The 14,844-nt window shown below is 38.6% G+C and overlaps 1 protein-coding gene across 2 annotated transcripts in view; it reads right to left on the reverse strand.

Moving 5' to 3' along the window:
* The window catches only part of Rnf115 (ring finger protein 115), an 88,744-nt gene that overhangs the window by 25,146 nt on the left and 48,754 nt on the right, over positions 1–14,844 (reverse strand). The gene's annotated exons all lie outside the window — the stretch shown is intronic.

Raw genomic sequence — 14,844 nt, forward strand, 5'->3', positions numbered from 1 at the left:
GCACACATGTGTACATACATGAACATGTACATACAGTCAATCATACACAAAAAAATCAGTAACTTTTCAACAATGAACATGCTGAGAAAGAATGAGAAAAACAATCCCAGTCATAATATAAACAAATAAATCTAAGGAAATGTAAGACCCCTATAATGAAAATTTTAAAACACCAAAGAAAGTCAAGGGGTTAGGGAAATGGCTCAGTAAGAACACTTGGGGTGCAAGCATGAGGACCTGAGTTTGAACCCCCAGCACTCACAGAAAACACTGTATCTGGGGCTGGAGAGATGGCTCAGCAGATAAGAGCACTGGCTATTCTTCCAGAGGATCTGGGTTTGGTTTCCAGCACCCACATGGCACCTAGCAACCATCCATAATTCCAGTTCCAGGGGATCTGAGGCCCTCTTTTCTCTTCTGTGGGCACTGTACAACACGGGTTTACCTATATTCATGCAGGCAATACACTCATACACATAAAATAAAATAAAAATATTTGTTTTTTAAAAAAAGCTGTGTCTGACCACACACATCTATAACTCTGTCGGGGTCAGAAACAGGAGGATCACTGTGGGGCTTGCTGTCAGCCAAACTTTGCTTCAGGTTCAGTGAAAGACCCTATCTCAAGGGAATAAGTTAGAGTGTAACAGAGCAAGAGACTCAACGTCCTCCTCTAGCCTCCTCTGGCATAGCACATAGTACCAGTACAAAAACAGACACAACATCAATGGAATAGAATAAGGGAACCAGAAATAAGCCCACACAACTACTGCCAACTGATATTTGGTAAGGGTGTCAAAGGCATACATTGGAGGGGTCAGTGAGATGGCTCAGTGCGTAAAGGTGCTTGTTACCAAGCCTGCCAACCTGAGTTTGATCCTCAGAACCCACATGGCGGAAGGAGAGAACTCACAGAAGTTGTCTTCTGACCTCCACATATGCACCAAGGCGTGCGTGCATACACATACACACACACACACACACACACACACACACACACACACAAACACACACACACACACACACGTACTACAAAAGTTTTAAAAACATACACTGGAAAAAAGACAGTCTCTTCAACAAATGATGCCATGCTGACTTCATTAGACATCCACATGTGGAGAAATGAAACTAGATCCCTATTTATCACCACACACAAAAATTAATTTAAAATGGATCTAGGTCCTTAATATAAAACCTGAAACTGAAGTTGCTAAAGGAAACACAGGCAAAATACTTAAGACATAGTTACAGATGTAGACAAGGACTTTCTGAAATGGATTTAAAGGCACAGGAAATAATCCCAAGAACTGACAAATGAGACTGCATGAAACTGAAACGCTTCTGCCCAGAAAAGAATAATCACTAGAGTGAGGAGACAGCCTACAGTATGGGAGAAAAATCTTTCTCAGCTATTCGAGGTATTCATCTGACATGGAATCAATAGCCAGAATACATAATGAACTCTAATTTTCAAACACCATAAAAAAATCATCAAATCAATAAATGAAATGAAGTACAAATTGTCAATAAATGCATGAAAAAATGTTCATCATCTTTAGCCATTTGGGGAAATACAAATCAAAACTACACTGAGATTCCATTTCATCCCAATCAGAATAGCTAGCACCAAAAGAACAAACAACAACAAGTACAGCGAAGATGTGAGGATCTGAATTCAGTCTCCAGAACCCTTGTAAAAAGGCCAGGCATGGTGGTTCACATTCATGTGTCCTAATCACTATAGGTGAGAATGTTACTTACTACCTTTACTATGAAAATCAGTATGGCAATTCCTCAAAAAGCTGAAAATAAAACTACTACATGATCTAGTTATACCAATGCTAATTATAGACCTGAGGAAATCTAAATCAGTATAGAAATCTAAATCACCTGCACATTTGTTTATTGTGGTACTAGTCAACAATAGCCAAGTTTTAGAATCACCCTAGGTGTCTGTCCATCAACAAACTAATAGATAAAAAATATGATATATATATATAGAGAGAGAGAGAGAGAGTTTTATTCAGCCATAAAGAATGAAATGTCATTTGTAGAAAATGGATGGAAGTGAACACCATCTCGTTAAGCGAAATAAGCCAGACTCAGAAAGACAAATACCACAAGCTTTTGTTCATATTTGGAAGCTAAAATAAAAGGAGATGGGGAAGATGGTACTTGTTGCCAAGCTTGATGACCTGAGTTCAATTCCCAGAATCCATATCATGGAAAGCTAGAACAGGTTCACAAGTTGCCCTCGGACCTCCACACATGTATCATGGCATGTACTGACCCCACACATACACATACATATACACACACATAAAAAAATAAATATAATAAAAAATTTTAAGGACATGAAAGTAGATGGGGGATAGAGAGACTATTCAGGAAGGAAAAGGAGACTAGTAGAAGGAAGAGGGGACAATAAGAGAAAGATTGAAATACAGGATAAATATTTATGAAAATATCATAATGTAACCCATTTCTATATAATGAATATAGGTTAATTTTTATAAACGAGCATTCAAAAAAACATATGATATGAATAAAAGGGGGACCACTTGGGAAGAGGAAGGAGACTAGTAATAAGGGCAAAGGGAAAACCAGAGGACAATGAGGAGGTAGATATGATCTAAATACACAATATATGTACGAAAATGCCATTATTTTGTACAATGTTATTATTTTGTACAATGACTATCTGTTAATAATAAGAAGAAAGATGGGGTTAGGGAGATAGCCCAATCAGGAAAATGCTTGTTGTATTTCAGGTCCAAGCACAAGGACCTGAATTCAATCTCTATAATCCATGTAAAAAGGCAAGCATGGTGGCTCACACCAGGCAGATGCCTGTGGCTCACTGGCCAATCAGGCTAGCCTAATTAGCAAGCCCCAGGCCAATGAGAGATCCTACCTCAAAATCAAGGTGGATGGCTCCTGATTAATGATACCTGAGATTGACTTCTGGCCTACACAGACACACACACACACCTTTTGCTGTTTGTACAATGCTACTGAACAAACCCAGGGTCTTGAGCATGCTAGGTAAGCACTCTACCACTGTGCTACAGCTCTAATCCCAATAATTTCAAATCCTCATCAGAAATGCAGTTTCAAAATTTTTCAACAATTATCACATAATTTATGAAATTATCAAGCTAAGAAGCATACACATCACCCTCAAATGTTTCCTCGTTTTTTTCTCCCTCTTTCCCCTCTCAAGCAACCACTGATTTTTCTATTTTGTTTATGTGTTCAGAGACAGAATCTTGCAGTGTATTGCAGGCTGCCCTCAAGTCTATGATGCCCCTGCTTTAGCCTCCAGAGAGCTGAGAGTATAGGTGTACACAACCACTCCTACTCATGTACGTATTCTTTTTCTGACTCAATTCTGATTCTTTTTTTGACTCAATTATTGAGATTCATCAATATCAATGACATGTATCAATGGTTTTACCCTCTTCTGGTTGAGAAGTGTATACAGTACAGATACACCACAATTTATTTACAGAGCTGCCTGTTGATTAATATTTGGCCTGTCTCTAATTTCTATTTTAAATAAAGTTACTATGAACACTTGTATATATGGGTACATGTACAGATATGTTCTCTCTTTTCTTGGGTAAATATTTAGGAGTAGAACAACTGTATCACATAGATGTATTTTTATTTTTTAAAAAAAGTTAATGTATGGCTAGGGAAATGACTCAGTGAATAAAGTGCATGTTGCACAAGCATGAAGACCTGAGTTCAGATTCCTAGCTTCCACATAAAAGCTGGGCATGTAACCCAAGCTCTGGGAGGAGAAGAGATAAGTGGGTCCCTGGGGCTCCCTGGCTAACAGATTAGTTAAAACAGCAAGCTCCAGGTTCAATGAGAGATACTGTCTCAAAAAATAAGGGTGAAGAGTGATTGAGGAAGATGCTTGATGTCGACCTCGCTATGTAGACCAAGCTGGTCTTGAACTCAAAGAAATTCACCTGTCTCTGCCTCCCAAGTGCTGGGATTAAAGGGGTGCACTACCATGCCCAACTTTATCAATGAGATCTTAAAAATACTAAGTTTCCTGATTTATGAACAGGTTATATTTCTCCACTTATATCAGTGCTTTTTAATTTCTATATGCAATATTTTGTGGGTTTTCACATTTTGGAGTCTTGAGTACTTCATACTTTGATGCCTTGATAAACAATATATTTTAAAATTTCAATTCTCAACTCTTCATTACTGGCATACCCAAAATAAAATTCCTTCTATCATGGGACTGAAATCAGTTTGTGAGGCTTGCATGGCAAGTACTTTACATGTTGAGCCATCTCACCAGCCCCAAAGTAATTTCTATATTTCTCTTACAACCTTGTTAAATTCACTCACTAGTACTAATAGCGTTCTTATAAATTCCATTACTTTTTTTTATACAGAAGAGCATTTCAAGGCTAGGCATGGCAGTGCACACTTGTACTCCTAGCACTGGGGAGATGGAGGCAGGAAGATCGGGAATTCAAAGCCAGCCTCAGCTGCACAGGGAGTTCAAGCATGGAGATCCTGTCTCAAAAACAAAGAACACTATTTAAAAAAAAAAAAAACACCAAAGAACATTTGGCTTCACTTTTTCCTTTCCAGTATAGACGGCACTATGTCCATCTGTCTTTATATCTAGCTTGTTAGCTCTACTGCACCGGTAGAATGTGTACAATGCTGATTAGAATGGAGTTTCAGGGGCCACCCTGCTAACCTTTCCAATCTTAGCTGAGAAGCACCCAGTCTTCCACCAGTAAGTGTATTAGGTACAGATTTTTAGTACGTTGTCAGATTAAGGCAGTTCCTATCTATTTCTAGTTTACTCTGTGTACATGTGCATGTGTGTATGTACATATGCCTGTGGATGCTTGTACACATGTGTGCATGCATATAAGGCCAGAAGTCAACATAGAGTGTCTTCCTCTACTGCACTCTGCTTTGCTTTTTTTTTTTTTTTTTTTTAAATAAACCTGGAGTTCACCATTTGGATAAGACTGGCTGATGAGGGAGTACTGGGGATCCACCTGTCTCTGCCTCCCCAACACTGGGGTCACAGGCATGTGCCACTATGCTTTTTACACAGGCACTAGGGATCCAAACTTAGGTCTTCATACATGTATGGTAGCTACTTTACTGACTGAGCAATCTCTCCGAACTTGCTGAGAATTTTAAATCAATAATGGATGTTGAATTTTACAGAATGCTCTTATTGTATATTTTTGAGTGTGTTAATATGGTGAATTAAAGCGGGTGATTTTCAAATGTGGAACCAACCTTGTATTGTTGGGGTAAATTCTACTTGATCATGATTTACAACACATTTTATATATTCATATGTTTTATATACCACTTATTAAAGTTTGGTTTACAATTTTTTCATCTATGTGAAGAAATACCGATCTGTACTTTTCTTACAATGTTCTATTAGGGGTTTTTTGTTTGTTTTTTTTAATTTTGCTTTTGTTTTTTACACAGGGTCTCACTGTGAAGCCCTAGCTAACTTAGAACTAGCTATGTAAACCAGGCTGGCCTTGAAATCACAGAGATCCACTTGCCTCTACCTCCCAAGTGCTAGAATTAAAGGCATGCACCACCATGGTCAGCTCTCTATTGGGTTTTAAGGATTGAAGTAATCTTTATTAATTTTTAAAAGTACTTACACCATCAACATAATAAAGCTGTGTGTGTGTGTGTGTGTGTGTGCGCGCGCGCGCCAAAAAGTACATTTCCCCAAAATACATCAGTGCATCCCTTTGCATTCAAAGTATCCCGGCTTAGAAAATCAACTGTGTAGTTCCTATGTAGTTAGTATGGCTGTAGGAACATTAGTCTCCCACTGGAAGATACGTTAATGGCATTAGAGTAGCTGCTCTGAGATGGTTAATACTGACCATTCATTAATGTGACAGGATCTAGAATTACAATCCTCTGGGCATGCCTGTGAAAATTACCTAGATCAGGCTAGCCTTGAGCCTAGAAATAGGCAGCAGTACCCAGAGAAGCTTTTTTAGAGAACTCTTCAGGCAAGTTTGGAATACCTGAAACCAAGACCATATCTTCATCTAAAGAGAGTTTTTATCAGCAAATAAGTAAAGAAGCAAGGATATCCCACTTGCAACAGAAATAAAACTTCTACTTAGCAATGAATATAAGAAAAGTTGAATAAAATTATTAGAAACCTAAAAATGAAAAGCACTTTAGCCGGGAGTGGTGGCGCACACCTTTAATCCCAGCACTCAGGAGGCAAAGACAGGCAGATCTCTGTGAGTTCAAGGCCAGCCTGGTCCTCATAGTGAGTTTCAGGACAGCTGAGGCTACAGGGAGACCCTGTCTCAAAAAGACTGAAAAAAAAAAAAAAAGATTTGTACTTTAAGGGTCTGTCTCTAGAAAATTTTTTAAAAATTTAGGAAAAATTATAATGGTTTTTATAATAAGCATTAGGATAACTACCAGAAGGTTACTGAAAGAAAAATAGTGTTCTTGGGTTCCTGGAACATAAGGCTCAAAAGGCAAATGGACACATGCATGGTGTTCAAGCCCATAATCTTAGCCCTCAGAAGATGGAGGCAGGAAGATCCCTGTGAGTTCAAGGCCAATCTGCACTACATAGTGAGTTCTAGGTCAAATTGGACTACAGTGAGACTATGTCTCAACAACAAACAAATCAAAACAAATAGAAAAGTAAATGAAAGTAGGGTGGTACTATCATCCTATCAGGAGGCTGAGTCAGAAGAATCATGAGTTCCAGATCACTCGTGATACACAGCAATTTCCAGGCTAGCCTGAGCTACAAGACCCTGACCCCCTTCCCCACCCACAAAAATGATATGTGGAAATTAAAACATTTGAAATATGCAGAATGAGAAAAGAGAAAGAGCCCTCAAAAAATATCAAGACTGACTACCACCTCAGCAGATTTTTTAATTTTTTAAAAAATTTTATGTGTATGCATGTATTGCCTGCATATAGGTAAGTGCACCCATGTTGTGCAATGCCCGCAGAGGTCAGATGAGGCTGTCGGATCCCCTGGGACTGAAGTTACGGACAGTTGTTAGCTGCCATGTGGGTGCTGGGATTCGAACCTGGGTCTTCTGCAAGAGCAACCAGTGTTCTTAACCACTAAGCCTTCTCGCCAGCCCCTAAATTTTGTTCTTTATAGTTTTTAAAAAATTTTTGGAGAACTTATTTTTTATTTTATGTATATGAGTGTTTCACCTGCATGTATATAAGTGTACCTGTGTTGTGCAATACCCAAGGAGGCCAGAAGAGGGTTATCAGACTCCTCTGGAACTGGAATTACCAATGATTGTTAGCTGCCATGTGAGTGCTGGGAGCCAAACTCGGTCCTCTGCAAGAGCATCCACTACTCTTAACTACTAAGCCATCTTTCTAAGCCCAAGATTTATTTTATTTTTAATTTTGTGTGTGTGTGTGTGTGTGTGTGTGTGTCTATGTGTGGGTATGTGCATATGAGTGCAGGTGCCCAAGCTAGCCAGAAGAGTCAGAGCTACCTGGACCTAGAGTTATAAGCATTTGTGAGCCACCCAATGTGAGTACCAGGAACTAAACTCAGATCTCCTAGAAGAGCAATAAGTGCTCTTAACCACTGAGCCAACTCTCCAGCCCTAGGTTATTAAGAATTTACAAGAATACAGAGTATTCAGGGGTATTGCCATGCGTGCCTATAACCCCACTGTTAAAGAGTGGAGACAGGTGGTATAACCCAGGAACACAATAGCCAGCCAGCCTGGCCAAAACATTCAGTTTCAGGTCCAGCAAAAAAATCCTGTCTCAAGGGAATAAGGCAGAGACTAGAGGATGACACATGACATTGTCCTTGGGCCTTCATATGCATGTGCATAAGCACCAGTACCCACATGTGCACAACACACACACACATAACAGGACAAAAATAACTAATAAAATAAAATAAAATAAAAACAAGAATATAGAATATTCAACAGTCACTGAACCCCCCACAAAGATGATACACAGCCCCCTCAAATCTGTGTTCAGGTCTTTGGCAGTTTTAACATTTGTTTGGCAACAGTATTTTGACTATGAACTTAGTATGTTTTGAGTTACAGAATCACCATTATTCTCTGAACAATTATTGAAGAACTCAGGTGTTTTTTTTACTGAATACTTTCAACTTCAATGTGTACGTACAGTGTGCATATACAGTACTACATATGTGGCAAGTACTATGGATGAGGTACATACTACACATGTGGTGTGTTCTTTTAACACTCCATACTCTTTCTAAGAGTGAGACATGACCGATTTGTTGGATTAAATAAACCTCAGAGATCAATCCAGGATGTAACTATTTTAAGTTCTACATGACATCTGTGGGCAAGCACTCTGACTGAGACAAGAAAAAAAGCAAGTAAACAGCTTACCTAAAGAAAGGTATCTTGATATTTTGACTTTTTTACCTTAGGTTGAATCATTTAAAACAGGCACAGATCAAAATCTGTGCACATCAACATTATTTAGTTCAATTTTATTTACCTTTATATTAGTCTTTATCAACTCGGTGCTTTTTGCAGGCATAAGACGCCTACCACAGATCCCAAGCACACCCAAAAGCATGAATTGGTACTGGAGAAGGTCTTGATGAGGGTAGAAGCAAAACTGCCTTCACAGATTACTGATCTCTCCCTAAAACTAACACATATATCTCCCAGGCCCCTGCTCACTATCGGTTTAAATTATTAAACCCAAAGTTTAAGAGAGAATTTGCCCTCCCATTTCCACTTCTGCCCTCTTCATTCAATCCTCCTTACCCTTCCCTATGAGAGGAACGGTGTATCTGGCTGGTACGTAGCAAGTACCTAATCTCTACTGATTATATTTCCCCAGTGGATAGAGTTCATGTATTAGAAAGCTGCACAAATAAAGAAAAAGAATTTTAAAGTGGTTCTGAACATGTGTGCCTGCTCTGCAGTCTAATTCTAGATGAGGCCTCATGTATACCCTTAGGATAGCCACTTGATCACAATTCAAATGTGTTCTCCAATTCAGGTGAAGACAAATTAAAATTTCATTTCCATCTGTCTGGCAGCTCCTGTTTTATTTCTCAGTATGTTTTAGACTCAGAGGGGCAGGGAAGAAGTAAAAATCAATGATCAACCACTACTTATAACTAGATATATCTAACACAAGATAACAGTTTAAAAAACACAATGTGAGCACAAAAAGAACACGAAGTCATAAAATATATATTCTTTTTTTTTTTTTTACGTGTATGCATGTATTGCCTGCATGTAGGTAAGTACACCTGTGTCGTGCAATGCCCGTGGAGACAGAAGAGGCCGTCAGATCCCCTGGAACTGGAGTTACGGACAGTTGTTAGCTGCCATGTGGGTGCTGGGATTCGAACCCGGGTCTTCTGCAAGAACAGCCAGTGTTCTTAACAGTGAGCCATCTCTCCAGCCCTATATTCTTAATATATAAATAATATAAGAAATGACTACAAAAACATAAAAAATATTTATAGCACAAGCATAAATAAAATTTAAAAATCAAAACTACAATATAAGGGGCTAGAGAGATGGCTCAGCAGTTAAGAGCACTGGCTGCTCTTGAAGAGGACTCGGGTTCAGTTCCCAGTACCTACATGGCAGCTAACAAAGGCTGTAACTCCAGTTCCAGGGAATCCATGCCCTCTTCTGACCTCCATAGGCACTGTATGCACATGGTGCACATACATGCAAGCAGGCAAAACACACAAAATAAAAATAATTTCTTTAAAAATATAATACAGTAAACTCAATGATTGAAACTGAAAAGTTCGGAGGCATGTATATGAGAAATGGGAAGTATTATGTCAAAGCAACAATTAAGCTGTAACAAAATAACGAGAATATGGGAGAGTTGTTTTTAAAAATCCTTCTAGTTTTTTTCCCTTTCAAGAAGCAGTTTATTCACTCTAGCACTGAATCAGAAGATTCCCATTCAAAGTCTGAGCTCCAAGCACAGTAAGGCTTTGTCTTTTATATCATTCTAGACCCGTTATCTCCCTTTACATGCAACATTTTGACCGGGTGCTCTAAGCTACAGGGCTGTGACATTAAGACTACAGGAATGCAACAAATCTAAACATGCATACACTGACACTGATTAGGCCGTGCTGTCTTTTGTTTTCCTTGTTCCTGGCCCTCAAGGAACTCCTACATTTCCTCCTCTGATGTTCCAACCCCCAATCCTCGGAGTCAAAGAACATCATCTTAGTTTAGGGACTGTGGGTGAGAAAATAAATCACTATTGACATGTTAAGAAACAAATAACATCAAGGTAGACATTAGAGCAAGGGTACTGAAGAGAAAGACAAACAAGACATTTTCTTTTTTTTGTCTTTTTGAGACAGGGTCTCCCTGTACCCCCAGCTGTCCTGGAACTCACTATGTAGACCAGGCTGGCCTTGAACTCACAAAGATCCGCCTGCCTCTGCCTCCCAAGTGCTGGGATTAAAGGCGTGTACTACCATGCCCAGCAACATTTCATTTTTTTTTACATTCATATTTTTATAGTTGTATAAGCAAAATGACTACTGAGAGAAGGATGTAGCAGGGCTGGATAGATGGCTCAGCAGTTAAGAGCACTAGCTGCTCTTGCAGAGGACCTGGGTTCGATTCCCAGCACCCACAAGATGGCTAACAACTATCCATAACTCAAGTTCCAGGGGATCCAACGCCCTCTTCTGACCTCCTCAGGCATTACATGAGTGCACTTACACACATGTAAGCAATTCACTCATACACATAAAATAAAAATAATAAATAAAACTTTTTTTTAGAAAGAGAGAAGGATGCACCATTGAGCACAAACTTTAATCTTAGAAAATGCTGGCTGGGGAAGGCAGTCTGCAAGTGGTGTTAAAAATCCTTTATAGCTGTTATAATATCTTTTTTTAAAAATATTTTATTATTTAGCCAGTCGCGGTGGTGCACACCTTTAATCCCAGCACTTGGGAGACAGAGGCAGGTGGATCTCTGTGAGTTCGAGGAAAAAACACAGCAATGGAAAAAAAAAAAACTAGGGCACAGTTATTAGTTGCCATGTGGGTGCTGGGATTCGAACCTGGGTCTTCTGCAAGAATAGTCAGTGTTCTTAACCACTGAGCCATCTCTTCAGCCCCCTTTTATAATATCTTTTAGTACTTATCTCAGGAAAAAATGTAAAAAGAGATGGATCAAGGGAAAAAAATCTCAAAATAGTGAGAATAGACATATTCTTAATACTTTAATACTTTTGTTTATTGCCACTATAATGCTCTTGTGCAACAAATAAGTTTTATTTAAATAGACTGCTCAGAGCATCCTGTACCTCTGTGTACACCTGGAAGCTCTTCTATTCCAGTAAAGCTTTTATCATATTTTCAGCTAATCTGAGGCAGCAGCCATAGTCAGAGTCAGAGTTCTGTGTCTACCCCTTTCCCCCTCTGAGAGAGACAGAGACAGAGACAGAGAGAGGCTGATTGATTGCCTGAATCCATGGCCTTACCCTAAGCATGGACTCTACACCTCTAGCCTCATAGGCATTCTTCTCTGATGTGATCTATTCTGGTAAGTTGAGACTGGTAAGACCAGATGTCTCCACTGTCACCAGGTATTAGTCAGAAGCTTTCAAGTAATCAATGAGTCCTCAGGTAACTATGCGCTCATTTCCCAGAGTTATCATCAGGAACCTCAGAATAGCTATGTCCTCTCCAAACTCCTATCAACATTTTTAGATCCTTTCTCCTCTATCCTTCTATCAAACACTGTTCCTTTGTAACTGGCGATCCTCCTCCTGTCTTCTTTCCATTCCAACTACACTCCCCATACCAGCCACACTTTAAGGAAAAATAAATAAATATTGACTATCTTGGAATTTTTCTTGGACTAAGTTTTTTCTAATATATCCAGTATTTTAGGAATTCAGCTACTAGTAAATGCTAATTATAGAAAATAACTTCATTGTATAAGCAGCTCTGGTTAAAGAAAAACAAAGTAAAACTGAAAATATAAGCCTTTGCTGAAATAACAAGTTGAAACGTTGAAAATAAGGGTTTTCTTTTTTTCTCTATATGACTTAATTTCTAAGATATTTTTCTCCTCTCCAGGGAAATGGGTATAAAACACATATAGCTTAAGAATACTATTTTGAGACTTTTTTTTATTTCTTTGCTTATCCAAATTCTGCCTCCACTTTAATGCTCCAATGCAAGTTTTACCTTCTCTATAAAGCTTAATCATAGCTAAATTTTTATTGACCACTTACCATATGACAGACATATTGGGGTCTACCCACCTAGAACATATTAACTTACTTAATCCTTACAACATCCCTATGAGGTAAGTATTACTATTTTCCCAAGGAAATAGGCAGCCACAGAAAGACTCTAAGAAATTTTGTTGAAGTTATATAGCCAGTAAGTAGCAGACCCAGGATTTGAACTCAGGTAATCTGCTTCTAGAGTCTGTGCTTTTAATCACTGCTACACAATCTTTCCTAAAGACATAAAAGATCTCTTCCTCCTATGATATATTTTTATATAAAATATATGTAATATATGCAATATATAATATAAATATATCCTACACAGGAAGTTTATTATAGCCTCTGTACACTTGCTCTCTTATCTATTTCGTGTGTTAAAACGTGCTCGCCAAGCCACACATGGTAGCACAAACCTTTAATCCCAACACTCTGGAGGCAGAAGCAAGTGGATTTCTGTGAGTTCAAGGCCAGCTTGGTCTGCATAGCACATTCTAGACAAGTTGGGACTAGCGTGAGACCTTGTCTCAAAAAAATAAAAACAAACAAACAAACTTGCTCTCCAACTAAATTACAAATTCTGTGCAGGCAAGACAACCAGGACATTTGTTTCTTGTCCCTATTTCTAATAGAAGTATGAATGTATGAAATCAGTTCTTACCAAATTTGTCAAAATCCCTGGTAATTTCTGTAATATTATAAGAACATATTTTTCAAATAATAAAATGTAAATTGTTTTAAAATTACTTAATCTATTTTTATTTTATGTGTATGATTGTTTTGCCTACATGTCTGTAGTGTATCTATACATGCAATGCCAGCAGAGGCCAGAAGAGGGTGTCAGAGCCCCTGGAACTGGAGTTATAGACAGCTGTTAGCTGCCAGGTGAGAGCTGGGGACCAAACCCATGACCTCTGCAAGAGCAGTCAGTGCTCTTAACTGATGAGCCATCTTTCCAGCCCCACAAAACATCATTTTTAAAAGTAAAAAATTAAATATTGAGGCATGATGAGAGAGGGAGAAGTTGACATAATTATGCTCAACCCTGTCTGTCACTGCTAAAGAATATGAACTCACAACTATGACTCTGCAAAATTAACACCTGAAGGCTAGCTGATGCCAACATTACTAAACTTAGGAGGCTGACCACATATATTTATTTTCCTTCTTACTCAATCCACCTCCTCCTGATGAATCATACCTACAAAACTGACAGATCCATCTATTTCGATTTCCTAAAAGAGAACAAACACTTCTTAAAAAATTAAATGAAGTCTTCTGCACGTGCATAAAGAGAAGCTGACTGTGTTAGCACACAGTGGGGAAATGCTGAAAACAGAAAAGCTTCCAGGTTTTGAGCTGAGTAAATTGTAAATGCTTTTTCCATCTATCAAAACAAGAAAATAAAAATGAACATTCAAACACACAATCTGTTTTAGGAATTATCATAGGCAATAGGGAAAAGACAACACCCTTACAAAAGTTTAACTATTAACAAGATCAAAATGGGGGGCAGGGGGAATACAAAGATCTTAAGATAATTTTCAAAGAATAAAAAAGTTCAAGGTTCTATGGGCTTATTGAATATTACTCTTCAAATACACTGCTAGTATAGTTTCAATTTGCACACAAATATCAGAATATGTGGCTATCTCTCTAGGCACTTTTGGAAAGACTATGTATGATTCTGAAACAAAAAGGAATTCTGATTATGGGATTGAACTTTTTTTAAATTGTTGGTATGTAGCAGCTTTCTAGAGCCCAGCAAACTGCCTGACAATAGAAGGAACACATAAAAACAAAAGTAGAAGTGTTTGCTTTTCCCTTCTGACCTAGTCTCTAAATAACTAAAAGCACAGAGTATGAATGCCACTGAACTGTGTACCTAAAAACAGTTTAAAAGCTGGCTATGGGTCAGGTGTGGTGGCACACACCTTTAATCCCAGCACTCAAGAGGTGGAAGCAGAGGCAGAGGCAGGGAAAGCTCTGTGAGACTGAGGCCAGCCTAGTCTACATAGCAAGTTCCAAGTCAGCTGGGGGTACAGGGAGACTCTGTCTCCAAAAAAAGAAAAAAAAAAATCCCTGGCTATAATGACACATGCCTATAGTCCAAGCTGCAGGAAAGGAAGATCATTTGAGCTCATGAGTTCAAGACCAGCCTAGGCAATGTAGTAAAACCTCATGAAACCCCTTCTCAAACTAACAAAAATTTTAACTGGTCATACAAACATACACAAGAATTTTTTGAGGTCAATGAATAAAGGCAGGGGGGATTCTGGATTTAATATAAAATGGTATTTAAAGACACAGATTGATGTCCTAGTACCCTATTTTCAAATAATAGTTCAGAGTTGTTTTTCTAACTGGGCATGGTGTGATGTGTCTATAATCCTAGTAACTGGGAGGTCAAGGCAGGATGGTTGTGGATTCAAGGCCTCCTAAGGCTATATAGTGAGTTTGAGGCCTGCCTAGACTATATGGTAAAATCTATCTCCAGGTGGAAAAGAAAGAGAGAGAGAGAGAGGGAGAGGGAGAGGGAGAGAGAGAGAGAGAGAGAGA

The sequence above is a fragment of the Nannospalax galili genome, unplaced genomic scaffold (assembly GCF_000622305.1).
Source record: "Nannospalax galili isolate Female #2095 unplaced genomic scaffold, S.galili_v1.0 scaffold693, whole genome shotgun sequence".
Classification (NCBI taxonomy): Eukaryota; Metazoa; Chordata; class Mammalia; order Rodentia; family Spalacidae; genus Nannospalax; species Nannospalax galili.